Source organism: Adiantum capillus-veneris, chromosome 1 (genome assembly GCF_014529385.1).
Source record: "Adiantum capillus-veneris isolate H3 chromosome 1, ASM1452938v2, whole genome shotgun sequence".
Taxonomy (NCBI): Eukaryota; Viridiplantae; Streptophyta; class Polypodiopsida; order Polypodiales; family Pteridaceae; genus Adiantum; species Adiantum capillus-veneris.
The window spans coordinates 112,951,681-112,976,681 of record NC_140931.1 but is presented as its reverse complement, the minus strand read 5'-3'; the positions used below and the strand labels follow the sequence as shown (position 1 = coordinate 112,976,681).

Sequence of the window (25,001 nt, the reverse complement as noted above, 5' to 3'; positions counted from 1 at the left end):
CAATTTCATAATGTGAAAGTCACGAGTGAGCCAAATGTCACTCATAGCTAAGGGAGTGTTCAGACTGCCCATGTCCAACTTCCATTTTCTGATCTGGACCAATGAAAACACAATGCCCTCGCTCTCCCTTTCACACTACACATTTTTCATCTGTTGGACATTCAAGCTCACGTCCTTCTCTGCACTGAGATGTTCCGGGGTGGTAAGGCCGACTGCCACTAGAAAAATGCAAGTGATTGTGTGAAGTTGACGTACGGAGGTCACTTTTCCATACTTGGAGCAACTGATAAAGCTTGTGAATACGCCCTAGGAATTGAAGGTTTTGTTTTTGTGCTTTTAGGTACTCCATCGCGGAGAAGGAGCTAAGAGGCTTTGGCCTACACTTCGGGATTTCAGGAATGGAATCCGGGTCGTTCTGTGGAGCTTTTGATTTGAGTACACACAGGAAACGAATTGAGAGCTCGCCTCTCGGATTTCCTAACGGCAAGAAAACGACCATCGAGTCTGAAATATAAAACGGAAGGGTTTCTCTGGTTCTTGTGCTTGTATAAGGGATTCTCTGTGAATAAAGATTCTTTTTTGGGGGGGGGGGGGGGGGGGTTAGGGACAACCCATCTTCTGGTCCCCAATATTGTGTCGACCTTCTCCCTCGGCTCGTTTGGCAATATTCTATTTATTTTCAGCTTATTGATCATTCGTGTGCGTTCCCGTTTGTGACATCAAACCATCTATTTAATAGATTGGTTATGGAAAATTATAACCCGGTCAACCTCTCAAGCCTCCATTCCAAGGTCATTCATATGACACAAATACACCATCTAAAACCTACCCGCAATGACCAAACCTTTCAAAACTTCAATTTCATCCCAGTACAATGAGAGTTACACGAAAGAATTATCAATGTTAATGATGGTTACAAGAAAGAATAATCAATGTTAGTTGCTTCCAAGCAGGACATACTTTCTATGGCTATCTCCAACAACCCACTCTGTGCAATCCGCAACTCATTACCCAACAAGCCATATATTGGATGGATTGTGAATATGACTCGTTCCGTTTCCCATGATGAATCTCAACAGCTTTGCAGTTTTGTGGGCCACCCAAAGGGAGAAAAAGGTTTAATTTATTTGACCCTAGAGCCTTGGAAAACTTCTTTCTAAACGCTTTTGCTCAACTTGGCAACTTTATCAAAGCAGAATTAGGGTGTGTTCAAACTACGCATACTCTGCAATTACCTTTTCCACACAGCAAAAATGCAGGCGAGCAATGACTGAAGGTAGCAATTTAGACTGCACATGGGCTTCCTTCACTTTTTCTATGTGCTCAGTCTTTTGCGCTGGCAATTCTGGGTTGAGAGTGGAGCGCTAGGTTGCTTTTATAGGCTCTGGAGAGCGGCCGGAAACTATCTTGCAACAATAGTAGAGAATAGGGGTGTTGAAATAGCAGGGGGAAGAGAGAGAAGGTTGGTGATTGATTTAGAAAGAGGAGAGAGAAAGTTTTCGCTGTTTTCAATCATTAGAGGCAACGTTGGCTATTTTTTATAAGCCTTGTTGTTTTTTTATGAAGTGGCTGCCACTTATTTAGTGGGTGGTTGGTCACAATAAAAAAATGTAAACTTGTTAAGATCTATGTGAGCTGAAAATTAATGCTACACAACACTTCCTAGGCGCCCTTGAACGCAATCTCATGCATAGATACATGCAGACATAGATTTCCTCGTGGGAAAGCATGTGCTTTCCCGGAAAGCTCTAAAAAATATCCCGCTTTTTAGAAAAAGCTTCTCAAAATCCGTCTTTATTCTCGTGCCTGCATCTTCACGCGGAATCCTTTATCCGGTTTGGATTTCCTCCCAGACAAATAGAATATTCTTTATCTAATGCTCATGTCACCCATCATGTGATGCATCAAGAATACCTATTTCTGTCACAAACTGGTGACGTGGTAGGTCCTGTACGGACCCTTGAATTGCGCCGACAGGTTGACGTGGCAGCCAACGAAAAATCTGTCCAAAAAGCGTTGACATGTTGACGTGGCAGACTGTAGGGACAGTTGTACGAAAAATCTTGCTTTTTGCACTGGTTTGTTGACGTGGCGTTCTATACGGAATTTTGGAAATTATGCTAGCAGTTTTAGCAGCTTTTGGATGGAAGTTTTTTAAGGAATTGCTTTTGGGCATAAAAGCTTTTGAGTTTAAGATTTTTGGGGCTCTGCTTTTGGGCATCCCTTGTACCAATAAATAAGTTGGTTGGGCCTCATTACTCAGAGCATCTGGACGCAGAGTATGAGAGTGAGTGCTTGTCGACTCTCTTGTACTTTGAACACAGATTAATATGAAAAGAAATACCGAAAGGGGCGCCAGTCTATGGGACCAATATCTTTGGGCACAGAACTACGTCGGGTCGTGTTGTCTTTGTGAAATGTTTTGAAGTGAATCTCTATTGTGTCGCGGTAGAATCTTGACTTGGGGTGTCCAAGTTTGTTGCAATTTCCTGATCTTTCTCACCGAACTTACGAAACAACTCCTTTATGATGCTTTATGTGACCCATCATACGACACATGAGAGTTGTCCGTTCCTGGTGGCTTTTGTTAGTTCTAGTAGATCTATTGTTTCTAACTCCTACGATTCAAGTGTACACATTTTAAATATTCTAATTTCAGTAAATAGAAATTACTTTAAAAAAAAGTCCATTTAGCAACACCTCTCTGGGTTCTAAATAGTTGTTAAGTGTAGTGCTTGTACATATTCTTGTAGAATTTCGGGATAAGATGCTAATTATTGCTCGATCATCCACTAAGAATAATTTTTAAACTTTACCAAATACTTATGTGTAATCTTTTCGGACTTTTGTGGCCGCTCTCGATGATGAATGATCTGCTCTGGTTGGAGTATTTCTTTCTTCTCTTCAACCTCAGGAGGTTGCTCAGTGATAGACTGACTTGGAGGCGGTTCCACATATGGCAGGAGTAAACTAACATGGAAAGCATTATGGATCCTCCAATTAGGTGATAGCTCTAATCAAAATGTCACATTGTCTACTTGCTCAATTATCTTAAACGGGCCATATGGTAAAGGAGCAAATATAGAGACACCTACAAAAAAAAAAACGTAATTTTGGGGGAGATTTTGTAAATCGTGCTAGATTTGAAATGTGATGATTGAATGAGATTCCTCATGAAAAGACGGATTAGATGATATCAAGATCGATAATTTTTTTTTTCTTAATGCTTAATTTGAGGAAATTCAAATTTTGAGGATGTTCAAAGATTAAAGACACTCAAGCTCTAGTAATATTACACTTTTCAACAAATCACAAGAGGACATATAAGCAAGATTTCAAGAATATATTAAACTTTTGTCTCTAAATTGGGGGTGGATTCATCTCCCTTTTGGGGACGGTCTACTAATTGGTCCCTTTATCCTAAAAACTATGGGAAAGGTTTACCACTTTGCTCTTATGAGTCGCTTGCTTCTTTAGTCTCGCTTTCTCAAACTTTAGTAAGACCCATTGATCGACCGTTAAGTTCAAATTCCTTCTATGCTTGTCCGTATGTTTAGTATGTTTTTCTTGAGAGGATAATATTGCTCTCTCAATATCCCGGACAAACTCATTGGCTGCAAATATCTGATCCTTAGTTAAAAGGATTGGTGGAAGCAAAGGCTCACCACAAAGAATCTCAAAGGGTGTCTTCCCTGTAGACGATTGTATGGTAGTGTAATACACGTACTCCATAAGGGGCAAATACTTCTCCGAGTTAAGAGTGTCTGTTCGACTCATAGGGTTTCGCCACTGTGGAATTAGTGATCACACTTTGCCTATCCGTTTGAGGGGTGGTATGCAAAAGAAAAATTCAACTTCTAGCCAAGGTCGTAAGCACGCCAAAAATTTCTTGTAATGTGAGGATCTCCATCACTCACAATAGACTTGGGTATCCCATGATGCTCGAAGATCTCTGCTAGAAAAACCCTAGCCATACGATCTGCTTTGATTGTTTTCTTGACTGCAATAAAGTAAGCTTGCTTGCTAAATCTGTCCATAATGGTCCAAGTCACATTATTTTCAGTTCGAGTCTGCAGTAGATGGAGGCACGAAGAGCCTACGAAAACAAAATAAACGTGCTACAAACTATAAAACCACAGATTCACATATCTGACGTATCGCACGAGCACATAATCCACGCTATACGCAATGCGAGAGAGAGAGAGAGAGAGAGAGAGAGAGAGAGAGAGAGAGAGAGAGAGAGAGAGAGAGAGAGAGAGAGAGAGAGAGAGAGCAAATGCACCCCCTTCTTCAAGTAATTTGCATGTGATTTTTCATTTTCATTACTTACCTCTCTATTAGAAAGTAACCGTCCTTAGTCGCCTAGTTACCTGCAAACCATACTTGTCAAAAAAATAATGGTTAAAATTATATGTCAAAAATAAAATTTTTCAATTTAAATATATGGATTTGCTTATGTGTGCGGTCATCCACATATTGCATATTCTAGTGTCCCATATCACTAGAATTGTCACGTTCGCACTGTACTTGCGCCAGGTGACAAGCTTCTGCTAGGCAGTCCTAGTCTAGCGTGGGATCTAGCGCGACACTTTGTAGCCTCTAGCAGGACTGTATGCCCAAGGAGGTCATAGTTGCATACTCTCTCTTGCACAATATAGTCATTTAAGCATTCCAACCTGTGAATCACCTCTTAAGTCATTTTAGTAATAAGTGATTTTTAGAGCATTATTTCCCAAATTGTGGGTTTGATTTAAAGGTTGTTCGACCAAGGACTTTTGCAATATATAGGCAGTCCTTTGGGGCGCTAGAGGAGACAGAAGATGGAGGAGAATGAGCAACGCGCTGTACCTATAGTCCAAGGACCAAAATCACTTTAGCACTAGCGTTTTCTCAACCTGTCCATAAGCGTTTTTCAGCATTCTGTCCTCAGACTCACCGCACCATCAATTTTGAGCCTTCAAGCCGTATCGATTTCAGCATTTAGCGAGTATCTCCAGCAAGTATCCATTAGTACCATTTGCATCTTAGCATCTAGAATCATTGTATTAACCTTTGTTTAAGAAATAAAGAAAGTACTTGCTCTGGCAACAAAGCAAGGGGGTCCGTGAGGGTGGTTGAGACGTGACATGCTGTGTCGTCTCCTCTCTCTCTCTCTCTCTCTCTCTCTCTCTTTCTCTCTCTCTATCTGCCTGTCTCGTTCATTGTGCACAGTTCAGTTTCTCTTTTCAAGTGAAGTAAAGTAATTTTGTGTTTGTGCGAAGTACTAGATCCGAGCTAAATTCTTAAAGACTTTCGTTGCACGTGATATTGATATCAGAGCTTTGTGCGTGCTTCGGCTTCGTGAAGCCAAGGGAAGAACACATAGGACCCAAGGAGAACCAAGAACTCGAGTAGAACCTCTCTCAATTTTTTTCCTCAAAGAATCTTCGTGTCCCGAGCCGGACTTATTAGCCACTCCCACCTTTTAGTCCATCGCGCATCGGGTGCGCTCCCGTCATCGCTATGTCTTTGAACAAAGATCAACTTCGGACGTATAAAAATCCAGATCTCGAGTACCAAGATCTACTTGCATGCTATGCGGATATAGAAGGGGGTGATGCAAGGATCCCTAACCCTCTTTTGTATTTACATTCGCATGTAACATGTATCCACTTTCATCGACAAGCAACCCTTGAAATACCTCCCAACACCCATATCTTTCATCTTCACCCGCAATATTTTCACGAGAGGACTAGAACCAAGGCAGAGTGAACATCAAGGCTGATATTCTATGATAGTAGTAAGGCTACCTAGTAACTCGTACGGTCGATGTTTACAACGCAACAGTACCTACATTTGCAGTATCCAGAAGTTTGGAGGAGTTTTCATTGGTTGATGCATCCAAAAGCATCAAAAGCATTCGGCATCAGAAGTACAGAAAGCATCCAAAAGAAGTTCGAAAGTTGTGCCTCACCTTTAACAGAGGGAGACTTGCACATTGCACTTGCGCCACGTAGAGAAGCTTCTACCAGAGTCTAGTGTCTGTCTTAGTTTAGTGTAGGATCATTTTCAGCCTTCAAGCAACAGCGTTTGCATCATTCAGCAGTTAGCATCGAGTGCTAAGTACCTCCAGTAAGTACCCATTAGTATAATCAACATCTCAACATCTAGGATCATTGTATCAGTATTTATGCAAGAAATAAAGAAAGTACTTGCTCTGACAACAGAGCAAGAGGACCCTTGAGGGTGGTTTGGACATGACATGCCAAATTCTCTCTCTCTCTCTCTCTCTCTCTCTCCAACAAAAGAGGCAGTCGTTTTTTGACCTAGTAGACAGTGTTCACTCTTTTGATCATAACTTCTTCATCCGAACTCCGATTTGGGTGATCTATAGTCTCAATCGAAGAGCACGAAGCCCTCTACGCATTGATGTAAAGACAGAAATTTTCAGAGTTATGAAAGGCGTTTCTGTAACAACATTTCTGAAGTGAACAGGTTCAAGAAAATTGACTCTTATCTCTTAGTTTACATACAATGTCTTCCGGCACTCGCGAGGGTTCTTCTTCTTCAACAAGGTCCACAATCATTGTGGAAAATGATCTAAGATCTGCTAAGTGTGGAGATAGCGACACAACCAACCCAACCAACGACATCGGAAACCATGATCATGGCATACTTGGTATCAATGCAAGAGACCGTGACGAAGACTTACGAGCACTTGCAATGGAAAATGGCACACTAAGGGTACTTGTGGTTGAGAATGAGAATCTCAAGAGGACACTTGAGATGCAAACAACACGTTTGATGCAACTTGAAGAGAAAATCAAGGAATGTAAATGCTCTCTTGTGGACTTGAATGCTTTGAAGGAGCGGATGAGCAAAGTAGAGCATGACCATGTATTGAAAGAAGAGAAATTTGACACCATGAGCCGGGATGTATGCGACATGAAAAATGTATACACAAACAAGTCTTGGGTTGATGTATGTGGTAGCAATGTGGTTGCTAATTTCTCACTCATGCAAGATATTGCTCAAACAAAGAATGTTGAGAATGTGGACGTGGAAGAGTTGAAGGAACGGGAGCGACGTTCCAAGAACATTGTTATTCGTGGAATTCCCGAAGAGAAGCTAGAGACACCTCCTTCTCTTGCCATTGTTATTGAAGATTTCTTGAAAACCCACTTTGGCATGTCTGGAGTTATGGTCTGTGGAGCACATAGAGTGGGGAAGCAAGGAGCTCCTCGCTCGGGAGAACGGCCAATTGTATGCACCATGCCCGATGAGACCAAGCGAAAGATTATCCTTGATAATAGTTGGATCTTATTGAGGGATACAAAATGTTTTGTATGTGAAGATTGCACTATTAAGTAACAAAATATGCGTCGCAAGGCATATAAGGAAAAGAATAAGAAAAACAAGGAGATCTCTCATGAACAAAATGTGTCCAAGAAGGAGGCAAGTCTCTCGAGCAAATAGGGATGCGTGACCTATGAGACCGAGTTACAATCGAAAATATGCTTTTGGAATTGTAATGGATATCCATGGAATGCGAGGGTTTGCATTGATGAACTAACAAGCAAAGCCGATGTTGTACTTTTTGTTGAAACTTGGGAACATTACACACAAAGGATTAATGGCTTGGAGAATTACAATGTACATTCATTGATGTGGTCAAAGAATCTTAAGCAACGAAGAGGACAAGGAGGGGTAGCATGTATGGTTAAGAAAGGATTGGAAGATTTTGTATCAATTGTGAAAGATGACGAGTACAAACGTAATGTATGACTGAAAATTATGACACCAAAAAGATCACCCATTTTTGTAGCCGAGCTACATTCCTCATCATGATTCTCCCTTTTATGCTTGGATGGATAGAGATCAGTCATTTTTGATTTAGAAGAGGACATGGCTTATTTAAAAGGTGAAGGTGATGTTATTGTATTTGGGGATATGAATGCTCGCACAAAAACATTGCAACATGATACTCAACAATTTGATATGCCATACATTGCAAGAGAGTTGGAGGAAGTTCACTTGTATGATCGTGCTTCAATGGTTGAGAAAGAGTCGGATCACTATGGAAAGTTACTTTTACACATGTGTAATAGCACGGGTATGTTCATTGCCAATGGTGTATCTTTGTGGAGTGGAACCAATGGATTTACATGTAGGAGACATAATGGGGATAGTGTGATTGACTATATGCTACTCTCCGAAGCCATCATATATCGCATAAAGAGTTTTATGTTTGGCCAATGGACCTCGGAATCTGACCATCGCACATTATATATTGACCTTTCATGTAGAGAAGCAACTAAGCATGATAATCTCAGCCAAAGGAAAGAGAAATTATCACTATGTATGCATTTTAAACGGGCACCTATGTACATTGAAATGGTTGAGCAAAATTTATGGATGAAGAAGCTTCAATATGATGCACCATGGAAACTGAATGAGAAGCTTACAAGAAAGTTATTTGTTCTTGTGCCGAAGAATGCCTTGCTATAAAGCATCTCCATGATATCAATATAGATAGATCACGCAAAAGGTTGTTTGATAAAGAATGTCAAGATTCTCGAAAGTCCTTGATAAAGCTTGATGCAACTATGGACAAATACAACTATCAAAGTCATTTGCATACATACAAGGCATTGATTCAAAAGAAGAGAAGAAGATGGGAAGTAAAGCAACAACTTTTTCAAGGCACATGCATGTGGAAGATTTTGGAGAAACTTGAGGGGCAAGCGGGTTGAGAATTTTGATAACTTGAGTCTTGTGGATATATACACACATTGTAGGCAATTATATGAGCAATCAAATGCTGAAAAAATGCCATTTTATGATTCACTCCCATGTATGTCTTCTTTTTTTACTATTGAGGATGTATGCGGTGGGCTTGAAAAGTTGGCCACTCGCAAAAGCGGGAGATCTTCAAGGTATCAAGCCGGATGTCACGTGACACATCCAACCCTGTGTCCGTGGACAAGCTACAGTACGACAAGGGTTCAGTCAGTCCAGTCTGTCTAGATTAGAAGTGTTTTGGCACTTTTGTGAGTCTGTTCGCAGACCGTGCATGTCCAGACACTTAGTGTAGATGCATATCCTCTGGTTGCACACAACATATGATCATAAGCATTCCCATCAGAATCCTTCAGGGGAATTTTTCAATGCATTTAGCCTATTTTTCCTATTTTTGACATTTCACTTATTATTTTTAAGTGACTTTTGTTGGAAAGTAGGTAGGGCAAATTGAGTAAGTTTGTATATAAGCAAACCTAAGCTAGCACTAATTGGCAGAAGAGGCAGCAGGAGCTCCATCGCTCAACAGGCAACTTCTCAGCAAGAATCCCCTTGGTGGTTTCCCTCCAAGCAAGACTTCCACTCCCCTAGCGTTTTTCATCAGCAAGCACTCTCGCCAACAGTCCCAGCATTTGGCGTTTTCAGCAGGACTTATCACCATAGGCGTTTTTCATCAAGGTAATCATCTCCTGCAACCCTCAGCATTGGCGTTTTTTCAGATCCCCATCATCGCCCAGTTTCTCCTAGCGTTTTTAGCATCGTATGACAACAGAAATTCAATGTTTTTGACAGTCCCAAGCAGCGTTTTTCAGCAGCCGAAATCAGCCCCCAAATCAGCGTTTTGATTTTCAGCAGATTTAAGCCATGGGCGTTTTTGGACAGCAAATGAATAGCTTCAGTTTTCAGCCCTAGCGTTGGTCTTGTCATCGCCATCGTCGACATCGACCTAGCCTAGACTTGCATCAGTCACTTGCATTCAATATGTACCAGTTTGTGCAATCAATAGTAGACCACTCTTGCCGACGAGAGTGGGGCCTTCGGAGGAGGGTTTTACAACGTCTGTGGTGTCGTATTCTCTTCTCTCTCTATCTCTCAGTCTCATTTACTTGCACACACAGTGTCCATTCACTTTGTTTATGATCATTGCACTCTCTCATTAGGAACGGAAGGCTCTCCCTTCCATAAGAACAAAAAAGGAACCTTGAGCACATTATGGAGCACTCATCTTGAGAAAGAACAACATTAATTCCGCTGCACCTAACATTGGTATCAGAGCTTTGACAGTGTTCTGTATAACTCAAGGAAAGAATCACAAGAACCACATAATTTTTTTTGCTTATTGAGGTTGCACGAACCCAAGTTCGCTTGGGCGTGTCGATTACTAATCGTGTTTTTGAAGAGTGACATGAAACCCAAGAAAGAAGGGCTTGTCTAGCCTCCCCTTGTGCCTCTTTTCACTCATTGAGAGCGGACCATGCACTTAGCGGCCGGCCAATCGACGTGAGGTGGGAAAAAGCAACCTTGGTGTGAGCGCAAGGCCGCTTAGGGGTGCGCCCGCGAAAAAGAGTAGAACTCGGGTGAAGAGAAGATCCTTCTCGAACACAGATTGCAAGCGAAAGAAGAACCTCAAGAACCCAAGAACCTCAAAACCCCCAAGAACCAAGACACCCAAGAACCCAAGTTCCTCGTGAACTTAAGAACCCAAAACCACAAGAACCCACAAGAACCCCAGACTCAGTGGATGGTCATCACTCGAAACGGAATGGATACTTTGCTCGGAGGTGATGAGCATGAGAGAGGTGAAGAAGAATTTTCCCACCGAGGAGGTTTTTCCGACCTTCCCCCTTCCCCATCTGCGTCAAGGATTGCACTAACTCCTATGGAGGCTTTGGACCAAATGTTAATGGAAAGGAAGTCGAAACGTGAAGCAATACAAGCAGAAAGAATGACAGAATTTGATCATGAATGCAAAGAAAGAAAAGCAGAAATGGATCGCAGACACGCAGAAAGAAAAGCAGAAATGGATCACAGACACGCAGAAAGAAAATCAGAAAGAGATGCAGAAAGAAAGGCAGCCACAGAGCGTGAGCAAGGGTTGTTGCGACTCTTTTCTCAAGTTCAGGCACAGATGCAAGAGATTCGGGAAAAGGAGACTCTCCGTCTCTTCTTCTCCAAAGCATGACACACAGGATTTGCATGATGATAAGCATGAGGATTTGAATGATAATGATGAGCATGATGATTTGGATGACAATGACAAGCATGATGATTTGCATGATCAAGATGTGATTTCTCACAAGCATGATGATTTGCATGAAGATGACGTGATTGTTCACAAGGATGATGTGTTAGTTGATGCTTTTTCTAGCGAAGCTAACCTCGTTGCAGATTCGATCAATCATGAAGGATCGATCTTGACTCTCGAGCCTAGGTTCAAAGAACCCCTTCAGGAAGAACCGACCTTGGCTCTCGAGCCTAGGTCCCAAGAACCATTATAGGAAGTATTATGTGTTCGCATGATTCATACGCACGTATTGTCCGAGTGTTTCATTCGTGATCATTTCTTGTATTTTAGTCGGCGTCTTTATGTGATCCCTTTTCCTAGGCATGACATATTGTACGTTGAGCACGTTTCACTCATGAAATGAGCACGAATGTATGCAGATTGTTCATGAAAAGTTGAAAAGTATGCATTCAAGGAAGTCACATTCCATGTCTGTTCCTTGGCATGACACATTTGTAGAAAGAGCACATGAAAGTATGAGCACCAAGCATGGGCATTTGTCACAAAGTGATGACGTGGCTACCGACAACAGAAACCCTAAATTCTGCCAAAAACCCTAAAATTTTTGCAAATCCTAATTTTTGTCAAAAACCTTAATTTCAAAAAACCCTAATTTTCTGCAAACCCTAATTGTTGGAAACCCTACCGCTCTTGTACTTTGACATTGATTTAATACATAAAGAAATACCGAAAGGGGCGTCAGTCTTTGGAGACAATATCTCTAGGCACGGAACTCCGCCGGGCCAATGCAAATATATTGTGATCTGTGAATTGTTTTGAAGTGGTTATTTGGTGCTGTCGCGATTGATTCTTGATTTGGAGTGTCCAAGTCTGTTACAGCATTTCCGTTGTGAATTGCCACAGTTGATTGCTTTAGATCAAAAGAGAAAGATTCGATCTCATTGTTTGCGTGTGTGTGGTGAACGGTTTGGCACTCCGTTTCTTTGTTTATCTACATTGCATGCACAGTCTTTAAGGAAGACAAGATTTTTTCCACTCACTTTACATGGAATTTGTATGTTCATGGTTTTGTGTTGGAAATGGGTTAAAGAATTTTCAACCAAGGAGATTCTTGAAGAAGAAAGAAGCATGACTCTCGACAAAGTTGAAGCATCGAAGGAGCCACAGAAGACTTTGTTGCTTTCGGTGCGGTCCAAAGAAGCAAGCGTTGGAGACCTTTATGAAGTTCAAGTACCGCATGACCCACACATCAGAGTGGGCCAGCGAAGAGTCCCTTCCAGGATTCCGAATGCTATTGGCGATCTCCCTCGACGCTATACAGTTCGGTATCAGTACCTCACTTTGAAAAGGAGGGGATGTCACGTGACACATCCAACCCTATGTGTCCGTGGACAAGCTACAGCATGACAAGGGTTCAGTCAGTCCAGTCAGTCTAGATCTGACACTTTTGTGAGTCTGTTCGCAGACCGTGCATGTCCAGACACTTAGTGTAGATGTATATCCTCTGGTTACACACAACATGATCATAAGCATTCCCATCAAAATCCATCAGAATCCTTCAAGGGAATTTTCTAGTGCATTTAGCTTATTTTTCTATTTTTGATAATTTTCACTTATTATTTTTAAGTGACTTTTGTTGAAAAGTAGGTAGGGCAAATTGAGTAAGTTTGTATATAAGCAAACCTAGACTAGCACTAATTGGCAGTAGAGGCAGCAGAAGCTCCATCGCTCAACATGCAACTTCTCAGCAAGAACCCCCTTTGTGGTTTCCCTCCAAGCAAGACTTCCACTCCCCTAGCGTTTTTCATCAGCAAGCACCCTCGCCAACAGTCCCAACATTTGGCGTTCTCAGTAGGACTCATCGCCATAGGCGTTTTTCATCAAGGTAATCATCGCCAAAGAGCGAGCGGACAAGGGGAGGAAAAGTCTCTTCGCATGTCAGCACCTATTGGCGAACCGAGCCATCCCTTTTTGGTCTTGACTGATTGTTTTTAAGGCGTGCGTCTATCCAGTGATTTGTTATGGCGCGGAAATTATGGGGGCGTCCCACGACCAACGTGTCCTTTACTCTGCAGCGCCTCGTCGCCACCGGGATGCGATTGTTACTCGGAAAGGGAGCAAGGTCAACCTCTGTGGGGACGACAACTCTCCATCACGAGTTTAACATACCACCCGTACCTGTCTTTTGTGGGGGATAATGAGCAAGGGCTTTTGACAAGTACCGCTTGGTTTTATCTACTTGGATAGGCTCCTTGGTAAACAAGAAGCCTAAGAATCAACTGTTCAAGAAGTGGACTTGGACGACAAGAACTGAGAACTGGATGAATAAGTATATCCCAGCGGCGGCTGACTTTAGCTTAGTTCGCTACTATGCATGGGACAAATGGGACGAGAGGCATTCGTGCTTGGCGTTGGAGCCCTATAAGGAGGCCGGCTTTGAACAAATACGTGGATACCTGCTGCAGCTCAATAGGAGCACTATAGTGAATAGAAAGGAGTGAATGCTGGCTCTCGCGAGAGTAGGGGGGCTTAAACTGGCTGATAGTTACATGCGCGGATACAGCATTTACACGCTGTGCTCCCAGTTAGAGGGTCGTTCGCTTTCGCATTTGTTGATGAGTTGTTCGGCAGTAGATGAAGCTAGGGGTCGCTGGCTAAACCGATTCAACTCCACCTTCAACGTAATTGACCCTTCGTTGGACCTTGAAGAAAGGATTGTTATCCTCCTTGGTGGGGAGGCTCGTGGGAAGCGGATGCCCTTCTGGGTACGCCGTGATCCGCACTCGAGGGACGGAACCGCAGGGCATGTGTTTGTGGCGAAGTTCCTCGGTGAAGTTGTACCCCGATATTTGGGTGCTCTGCATAGGCGGATGGGGAGATAATGCTCCCCTTCCTATGCTGTTATTTTGAATCCGATCCCTTTCGGGGGAAATGACGTAATTCTCCCCAAGCGAAGCCAAATGAGCTACAAGAGCGTCCAAGTGCCATTTCCCTCGGGGGGGTCAACTTCACCTAAAAGGGATTGGTAGCTGCAAAAGGGAGACATCACCAACCTCAGCGGACGCCACCTGTGAGCCGACTCCCTTCCAAGTGGGTATGGCATTTCCTAGGGGAAAATTGTCGGGTTTCAAAGGCAGTTTATTGAGGTGAGAGATATACCTAGAGGAGGCAACTCCAAAGGAAAGACCGAAGCAAGTCCCGCAGTACTTGGGCCTCTTAACAGAGGTATTTGGTCGTTGTCACGCCCAAATCCAAGTGGCGAAGTTGGTCTGTCAAGGGATTAGTCATGGCCCTAAGAGTGTAGATAATTCTGAACTCTCGTAGTCCAGAGGAAACTAGGGACAAAAGTGTCTGCCTTCGGTTTCTGGGTGCATAGTCCTGGTCGTTCTTCTTGTATACCTTTTTTGGTGTATGAGGGGAGCGGCTGGGCGTGCCCTACCCGACTCCGAAAACAAAACAAAAAAATCATCTCCTGCAACCCCCAGTATTGGCATTTTTCCAGATTCCCATCATCGCCCAGTTTCTCCTAGCGTTTTCAGCATCTCATGACAACAGAAATTCAGCGTTTTTGACAGTCCCAAGCAGCGTTTTTCAGCAGCCGAAATCAGTCCCCAAATCAGCGTTTTGATTTTCAGCAGATTTCAGCCATGGGCGTTATTGGATAGGTGATGAATAGCTTCAGTTTTCAGCCCTAGCGTCGGTCTCGTCATCCCCGTCGTCGACATCGACCTAGCCTAGACTTGCATCAGTCACATGCATTCAGTTTGTACCAGTGTGGGTTAAGCCTTTGCATAAAGAAGGGGATGTAAAGAATGTAAACAACTACCGGACTATAATGATTGGGTCTCTTATGGGAAAGTTGTTTGGGTGCCTAATGGAGATGAAATTGAGTAATTGGGTTGAAGATAATGACAAACATGCAAATGGACAAGCGGGTTTTCGTCGATGCTATATCACCATTGATGATCTTGTCACTCTTCGTGTTCTCATGGAGGAAAGTCAGTTGAAAGGCAAGCGATTGTATTGTTGTTTTGTGGACTTTAAGAAAGCATTTGATATGATTCCACGTAACAATCTGTGGAGAAGGATGGAAGAACTAGTGCCAAGTGAGTTTATGCTTGCGGTTTCTCGAATCTATGAGAAGGTGATTTGTCAATTGCGCATGGGAAGAAAAATTTTAGAAATTTTTGTAAGCACTATTGTCGTTAAACAAGGATGTCCGTTGTCACCAACTCTCTTTGGTCTATGCATCGATCAATTGGAACAAATGGTACTTGACTTTATGCAAGAAGGCATTGAAGAGGTCACTATTTGCAATGTGGTAATCATACTTTTGTTGTATGCAGATGATGTAGTGCTTCTAGCACACACTTTAGAAGATGCATAAAAGCTTATGATTGTCCTTGAGAATTTTTGCTTGCATAGTGGGCTGATTCTGAACGAATCCAAGACAAAGGTTATGCTTGTAAAAGCCAACCATAAGGAGAAGCCATGCATTGTATACAACAATGAGACACTTGGAGTTGTTGAGAGCTTTAAGTCCCTTGGCCTTGAGTTTCCGTCCAATCACAAGTGGCATGAATGTGCTATGTGTCGTTTGGAAGCGGAAAAGAGAGTATTATGTATTTGAGAACATGTGTAATGCGGAAAACATCAAGTGTTGGGTTCTCAAGAAGTATCTTTTTGATGCATTGGTGACACCGGTTTATCTTTATGGAGTTGAAGTGTGGGGCGGGAGCATCAAGAGTTTGAGAATGTCCAAAAGCGTTTTCTCACAAACTTTCTCCAAGTGAAGACACAAACACCATATATGCTCCTACTTCTTGAGTCGGGATGCCTTCCAATTGAGGTTATGGGCATGGAAAGGGTTGTGGAGTACATGAAAAAGATGCGTCAAAACCCCTTAGATCGACTTCCTACAATTGCATGGAAAGCAAGCAAAAAAGTTCAAAAGACGTATAAAAGCAAGATCTTGAGCACGGGATGAATGCAAGACATAAAGAAGTGGTTTGGGAGATGGGATGCATTACACTTGGTACATGATGCTTCAAATGACTCCCAAGTGAATGAAGCTTTTCTACAACGTCAATGTATTACGGCTTGGGAGAAATCTGGTGGGTCACGCTTCATACATTACACCACCCATATTGTCCCCAACTACAAAACCATGTTCTTCGCTGAAAGAGGAAACTGTACTCACAGTTACATGCTTGAGCCTATCTCCTTGTCGGCGATACGCACTATCGCAGCCATTTGCTTAACTCCCATTTCTTTCGATGCGAGATAGGGCGTTGGGGCAATGGAGAAGAGTCAAATTGACTCTGCACATTATGCTCACTGCAAGTTCGAGAGTCTGAGTACCACACACTACTAGAGTCCTCAGCTTTTGGTCACATCTCTCTCACATTTTCAATCATAACTTAGATCTATACACTTTTCTCTCTCAGCCAAAGCGTTGGCTCTTCATTGCGACTCTCATCACCACAATTTTGGAGCATCGAGTCACTTATCAGCCATACACATACTACATCACATGTAACTTTGGTCCCATAGGTCCTGTTTGACCTCCGAGGACGATAATAAAATCTCTCTCTCTCTCTCTCTCTCTCTCTCTCTCCTCTCTCTCTCTCTCGCTCATCGCGTTTCGTTCAATTTCTCTTTTCAGAGTACTAGATCCAAGCAAAACCCTAACACTTTCGCTGCACCTGACAAGAATAAGTAGTATATGTGACATCTTTATATATGTTTTGACCTGTTTAATCTGCTAAAAGATTAACGCAACAACATGTAAGAAATTATGTCTTTCACACTTCCCTCCATTTTTGAAAGACCTTGGAAACACATTTTTATGGATTTTGTTATTGGTTTCTCACTCACTGCTCACAAGCATGATACGATTTGGACTGTTATTGATCGTTTTTCTAAGAAAACATATTTTATTCCATTCAAGAAAACTCACTGCACATTAAGGAACGCTTCTCTTTTTAAAAGGTGTTTTTCATGATCATAATTTGTCAAAAGTAAACATGTTCGATATAGATTTCTAATTTTGTAGTGTTTTTGAACTATGGTTTTTAAAAATCTTGGTACTATGCTTCATTTTACTATGCATTTCATCTTGAGTTTAATGATCAAACAAAAGTCACTAATTGCACTATTATTGATTTATTAAAAAATTATGTGTTTTTTCAATGAAAAAAATAAAATGATTATCTTTATATTTTATAGTTTGTTTATAACCTTACTACTCACTCTGTTATAAATAAATGTACATTTGAGATTGTGTATGATCACTCTTTTTACTCTTGCTTCATGACTTTCTAACATCGTGTCCGCTTTTGATACTTTCATTGCAAATTTTCATGACACTTATAAAAGTGTTCATATTAAGAATTGACAAGAACTTTACAATAAACATGTTAATAAGCACCGTAAAACACATCAATATAAGAAAAGAATTATGTTATGCTTCGAATTGAAAAGAGAAGAATGAAAAGTATTGATATAAATATTTTTGTTAAGCTTACGAGATAATTCTTAAAAGTATTTTTAATGGTTTTAAAAAAAAAAAGTATTCATTATTCAAAGATTCTTTCACTAACAAAAAAACGATGTGTTAATCCATAGCACGTAGCAATGGACAATGATGAAGCACGGAGATTTGCAACAGTATCAGTTGAATATGAGGACATATACATTTGAGAGAGAGAGAGAGAGAGAGAGAGAGAGAGAGAACACTTTAGAGAGAAGACGACGCTTAAAGAAAAATAAAAGAGAAAAGAAATACAACTATAAAATGTAAAGTCAAGCACCTCTTTTTATAGACACAAAAGGTCTTTTGACTTTCTACTTTCATATATTTTTTGACTTTTCACTTTCATTTGTCTTTTTATTTTTTAAATTCACTTATCATTTACGTACTTAATATGTTTTGAAAGACTTTATGTTTCTGAGATTGGAGGAACCGAATGATTCCTGATAAAACAAAAGCACCCCATCTAGATGGACTCAACTTATAAAAAAGCTCCTTCACTGTATTAAAGAATGCTTTGATTAATGTCTTTGTATTAGAATTCTTTGATTTTGATTGACTATTCTTTGTGAGAGTCACTAATGCAAGTAAAAAAGTATCGGTACAGTTTTCATGTAAAATAACTATCCACTTATATTTGAAAGTCGTAAATTTAATCTCTTTAAATTTAAGTTCAGTACATATGACAAATAATTGATTGTTGTAATGTATGTTTTGAAAATTTAAAAACATTACTTAATAGGTGTTTATTTAATAATTAAAATGGATTAGCAAAGTATCAAGTACTTATTATCTAACTCTTAATACATGACATGCATATTAAGTGGATTGCTTTTATTTAAAGTTTGCAGCCCAACATTCAATACCAACCTAGTAAAGAAAACGTTGTGGTTGATACTTAGAGATCGAAGATCCTCTTCCAATGATATATCAATTATTACGAGTCATGATACCTATGCACAAAACGATGCTTTTAAAACCACAAGGTTACATATGCTTGAAAATTCAGTGCACACATTTCTTGAATACACCATACAGAAAAATTTTATTTACTTTGAACAGAAACTGACCATTTCGTGTCTTACTGATTGAAGATTTGTATAAAGCCCCTTATGTTAAACTTAAAGATTTTGATGCTATTTTTCAGAGTTTAAGTCGTGATTTTTATTAGTATGTTATAAAAAATAATGTAAAACAATATGTTTCATTTTGTTTGATTTGCCAAAAGATTAAAGCAACAACATGTAAGAAATTAAGTTATTTACATCCTCTATCTATTTTTAAAAAACTTTAAGAACACATTTTTATGAATTTTTTTACTGATTTTTTATTCATTGCTTACAAGTATGATATGATTATCGTTTTTCTAATTAAGCATATTTCATTTCATGTAACAAAACTTTCATTGCTTATCAAACTGCATTTCTCTTTGTAAAAGCCGTCTTTTCTTATCATAATTTACTAAAAGTAATCATATTTGATAGAGATTTAGAATTTTTATTTTTGCACTATAATTGTAAAAATCTTGGTAGTTTTTTGAATCACAATTTTTAAAAATTTTGGTACTATATTTTATTTTACTTACGTATTTTATTTTAAGTCTAATGGTTAAACATAAGTCACTAATCGCACTATCATTGATTTATTGAAAGATTATGTGTTTAAAAAAAAAAAGAGATGATTACTTGTATACTTTATAGTTTGCTTATAACAATATTACTCACTCTATTATAAGTAAATATCTATTTGAGATTGTGTATGGTCACTTTCTTTTAACTCTTGCTTCACGACTTTCTATTATGATGTTACTTTCACTACAAATTTTCATGACATTTATGAAAGTGTTCACGCTTCTATTAAATATTCACAAAAACTTTACACAAAGTATGTTAAGAAGTATCGCAAAATACATCAATTTAAGAAAAGAGATTATGTTATATTTCGAATCGAAAAGAAAAGAATTAAAAGTGTTGATACAAATGTTTTTGTTAAATTTACTTTTTATTTTTAAGGTCCTTTTAAATTTTTTGTTGTGATAAATGATGTCTCATTTCGCTTAAAATTACCTTTACATTTATATATTCACAAATGCATTTCACATTAATTTGGTACAACCTTTTCAAAGATCACTATCTATACATCATATATATATAAAGATTCAACTACATTTGTAAAACGTGAAGAGTAACTCATCCTTGATCAAATTGTTGATCATCACCATACGCACTGACGCAAATTACAATCATCATCTTTTGATTTTAAAAAGCAAACTTAGAGAAGATGTTTAGCAGATTTTTGTAATTTTTTTTAAAAACTTCATAGATCTTTTTTACACTTTTTATCACTCACGATCCAATCAATTCTATATTGAAGAACCGAAGACGATTGCTATTTTTGGTGAGAGGGATGTTATGATATTGAACACTTTTTTGTTGTATGTGACTAACTATATTTGAAATAGTTGACGTGTAATGATTAAGTATTGTGCCGTGTTTTTATAATAATGAGTTAATTCTGTGTAGTTTGGAACTCTTAAGAGTTAAAAAAAAAACATCAATAATAAATTATTCTCTTGCATTTTTTCATTCGCATAATATTATAGTTTTTTTTACCGAAAAGCCCATATGATTTGTCTGTAAATATTTAGAGAGAACTCGATATATAGAGAGTCATGTAATAAGTAAAAGCAACTACTGAAACACTAAAGTGGAACTGAGTATAAAGAGATGCCTTGAATTTTTGGTACCGATAACGAATAGATAACATTAAATATCAAACTCCACAAGAGGGGCCATGGATTTTGGAGTTACAATCTTCATATCATTTATGTGTAAGATTTTTCTCTCTCCACTTTTATGCTATACTATGTAGTTTCAAATGATGTGTACATCTTCTTCTTTTAGAATTTTTTTAATAAAGTTTATCTTATGAGTATATATTGTATCTTAGTTTAAGTGTGTGCCTGGGTTTTTGGGAGGGATGGTGAGAGGCTCATAGGTATTTGTTAGGAAATTGGAATTGTTTAAGCAATCTTTCTTTCGTATCTTAACTCAACAATCTAGAGTTTAGGTTGCATAACGAATCTTCAATATGAAGATCGGATTGCGACATCTTGTATCTGAAGCACAAAAGAAATACCACAAGAAAACAAATTTGAGAATTCATTTTGATTATCAAGTCAGTATCCTGTCACGTGCAGATCTAACGCTATATGTACGTGATAAGCTACTTGACATGGGTTCTGTTCAGCTAGATTAGGAAGTGATCTGACACTTTTGTGAGTTTGTTCGCAGACCGTGCATGTCCAAGCACTTAGATTAGATGCATATCCTCTGGTTGCACACAGCATGACCATCCGATTTCCATCAGAACCCATCAGGAGCATTTTTATAGTGCATAGACCTATTTTTCCTATTTTTGACATTTTTCACTTATTATTTTTAAGTGACTTTTGTTGGGCCCTAGATAGGGCAATTTAGTAAGCCAAGTATATAAAGAAACCTAGCGCTAGCATGATTTGGTAGAAGCGGCAACAGGAATAACTTGTTTAACATGTATCTTCTCAGCAAGACCCTCCGTCGGCGGTAAATCTAGCATTTTCAGCCAAGGACCAAAGATCAACCAGTGTTTTGCTTTTGCAGATCCAAACCGGCGGTAGCAGAACGATGAGAAGATAGATTAGCCCTAACGTTAGCAGATTGCACAGCAAGGGACTTAGCGTTTTTGTTGCAGGATCTCCAATCAGCCAAGCGTTTTTGCAGATCTTCGCGACAGAACCACAGTAAACTCAGTGTGTTTAGTTTTCAGCATTCAGACTCCGCAGTAACAGCTCCAAACCTCGCAGACCTTCCTGCAGCAGATCCTCGCCGCACGGTAAGATCCCGTGTTTGTAGATTCAGTCCGGAAAACGCAGATTTCAGCGTCTGCGTTTTCAGTGCGTCGTCGTCGCATCGTCCTCATCGACATCGTCATCGACATAGAGTCAGAATTCAACAGATAAAGATTTGCAGATTTCAATCCTTAGCATTTTCAGATTTCAGCCACCGTTCCGTCGTCGTCCTCATCGTTGTCGACATCGTCGGCAAGTCCAAAGCATTGTAGAGATTTGTGCAATCAATAGTAGACCGCTCTCGCCATAGAGAGTGGGGCCCTTGGAGGAGGGTTTACAACTTGTATGGTGTCGTATTCTTCTCTCTCTATCTCTCAATCTCAACACCTTCATTCACAGTGTTTGCCACTTTGTTTGTGATCATTTGCACTCTTCTCACTAAAGGAACGGAAGGCTCTCCTCCGTAAGTAAAAGGAACCTTGAGCACAATTCGGAGCACTTATCTTGAGCAAAGTTCAACATTCACTTCCGCTGCACCTTACATTGGTATCAGAGCTCTGACAGTGTTCTGTATCACTCCGGGAAAGAATCACATAATTTTTTTTGCTTGTTGCGGTCGCACGTAACCCAAGTACTCTTGGACGTGTCGATTCCTAACCGTGTTTTTGAAGAGTGACAAGAAACCCAAGAAAGAAGAGCTTGTCCAGCCTCCCCTTGTGTTTCTTTTCACTCATTGAGAGCGGACCGTGCACTTAGCGGTCGACCAATCGACGTGAGGTGGGAAAAAGCAACCTTGGTATGAGCGCAAGGCCGCCAAGGAGTGCGCCCGCGGGAAAGAGAAGGACTCAGGGTGAAGAGAAAATCCTTCTCTAACACATATTACAAGCTAAAGAAAAACCTCAAGACTCAAGAACCTCAAGACCTCAAGAACCACAAGAACCTAAGAACCACAAGAATCTAAGTTCCTCGTGAACTTAAGAACCTACGACTTCAGTGGATGGTCATCACTCGAAGCGGAATAGATACTTTGCATGGAGGTTGTGAGCATGGGAGTGGCGAAGAAGAGTTTTCCCCACCGGGAGGTTTTTCCGATGTAGTTGTTTATGGACAGGAAGTTAGAACGCGAAGCAAGGAAGTTAGAATGCGAAGAAAGAAAGGCAGCTATTGAGCGTGAGCGTGAACAAGTGCACTTGGCGGCTGAAGAAAGAAGGGCAGCCATAGATCATGAATACGAAGAAAGAGTGGCAGCCATAGAGCGTGAGCACGAGTAAGCACGCTTGGAAGCCAAAGATAGACAAACATAATTTGATCGTGAGAACAAAGCAAGAGAAGCATAATTTGATCGCGAGAACAAAGCAAGAAAAGAGAAGAGCGACCAACACATGAAAGAGTTATTGCGACTCTTTTCTATTGTGCAAGTGCAATTTGAACAGAATCATGAGAAGGAGACTCTCTCAGTCTCTTATTCTCCAAAGCATGACATACATGAAGATTTGCATGATAAGCATGATGATTTGAATGATAATGATAAGCATGATGATTTGGATGACAATGACAAGCATGATGATTTGCATGATCAAGATGTGATTTCTCACAAGCATGATGATTTGCAAGATAAAGATGATGTAATTGTTCACAAGGATGATGGTTTAGTTGATGCTTTCTAAGCAAAGCTAATCTTATTGCAGATTCGATCAATCACGAAGAACCGATCTTGGCTTTCGAGTCGAGGTCCACAAAACCCCCGTAGGAAGATTCGATCAACCACGAAGAATCGATCTTGGCTCTCGAGCCTAGATCCAGAGAACCCCCACAGGAAGTATTATGTGTTCGAATAATTAGTCAGCACGTATTGTTCGAGTGTTTCATTCGTGATGCTTTCCTGTATTTTAGTCACTGTCCTCATGTGACCCCTTTTCATAGGCATGACATATTGCACGTTGAGTACGATTCACTCATGAATGAGCACGAATGTATTGCACGTTGAGCACAATTCACTCATGAATGAGCACGGATGTATGCGGATTACCCAAGGAATTCACATTCCATGTCTCTTCCTTGGCATGACACAATACCCGAAAGAGCACAAGAAGGATTGAGCATTAAGCATCGGCATTTCCATTCTGTTTTGCTTGAATTGATAGATTTAGATAACAAGGACAAGTTTCAGCCCCATTGTTTGCATGTGTTTGATGAACGGTTTGGCACTCCGTCACTTTGTTTATCTATATGCATGCAGAGTTTTTTCAAAAGAATAGTCTTTTTTGAGTCACTTTACATGCAATGGGTATGTTCATGTTTTTGTGTTGGAAGTGGTTTCAAGAATTTTCATCCTCTGAGATTCTTGAAGAAGGTAGAGGCATGACTCTAGACAAAGTGGAAGCATTGAAGATGACTTTGTGTCGCTTTCGGCGCGGCCCAAAGAAAAAGACTTAGTAGACCTTTATGAAGTTTAAGTATCGGACGACTCACACATTAGAGTGGGCCGGCGAAGAGTCCTTCATAGGATTCCAGACGCTGTTGGCGATCTCCCTCGACGCTATATAGTTCGGTACTAGTACCTCACTTACTAGTACCTCACTTTCAAAAGAAGGGGATGTCACGTGCACATCTAACCCTATGTGTACGTGGACAAGCTACTTCATGACATGGGTTCAGTTCAGTTAGGTTAGGAAGTGATCTGATACTTTTGTGAGTCTGTTTTCAGACCGCGCATGTCCAGGCACTTAGATTAAATGCATATCCTCTGGTTGCACACAACATGACTATCAGATTTCCATCAGAACCCATTAGGAGCATTTTTACAGTGCATAGACCTATTTTCTCTATTTTTGACATTTTTCACTTATTATTTTTAAGTGACTTTTGTTGGGAACTAGATAGGGCAATTTAGCAAGCCAAGTATATTAAGAAACCTAGCGCTAGCAAGATCTGGCAGAAGCGGCACATGAACAACTTGTTCAATAGGCACCTTCTCAATAAGACACCCCATCGGCGATAAACTCAGCGTTTTCAGCCAAGGACCAAAGATCAGCCAGCGTTTCCATTTGCAAGCAGATCAGCCAGCGTTTTGCTTTTGTAGATCCAAACCGGTGGTAGCAGCACTAGCAGAAGACAGATCAGCCCTAGCGTTAGTAGATTGCACAACAAGGGACTTAGCGTTTTTGCAGCAGGATCCCAAATCAACCCAGCGTTTTTGCAGACCTTCATGACAGAACCACAGTAAACTTAGCGTTCTCAGTTTTCAGTATTCATACTCCGCAGTAGCACCCTCAAACCTCGTAGATCTTACCTTCCCGCATCAGATCCTCGCCGCACGGTTAGATCCCGCATTGTTTGCAGATTCAGCCCGGAAAACGCAGATTTCAGCATCTGCGTTTTCAGTGCGTCGTCGTCGCATCGTTGTCATCGACATAGTCACCGACATAGAGTCAGAATTCAACAGATAAAGATTTGCAGATTTCAGCACTCAGCGTTTTCAGATTTCAGCCCGTCTTGTCATCGTGCTCATCGTTGTCGACATCGTCGGCAAGTCCAAAGCATTGTAGAGATTTGTGCAATCAATAGTAGATCGCTCTAGCCATAGAGAGTGGGGTCCTTGGAGGAGGGTTGACAAC

The 25,001-nt window shown here is 40.4% G+C and overlaps 1 protein-coding gene across 5 annotated transcripts in view; it reads left to right on the top strand.

The window, feature by feature from the left end:
* The window catches only part of LOC147465372 (phospholipid--sterol O-acyltransferase-like), a 250,281-nt gene that overhangs the window by 139,403 nt on the left and 85,877 nt on the right, over positions 1-25,001 (top strand). The window lies entirely within an intron of this gene.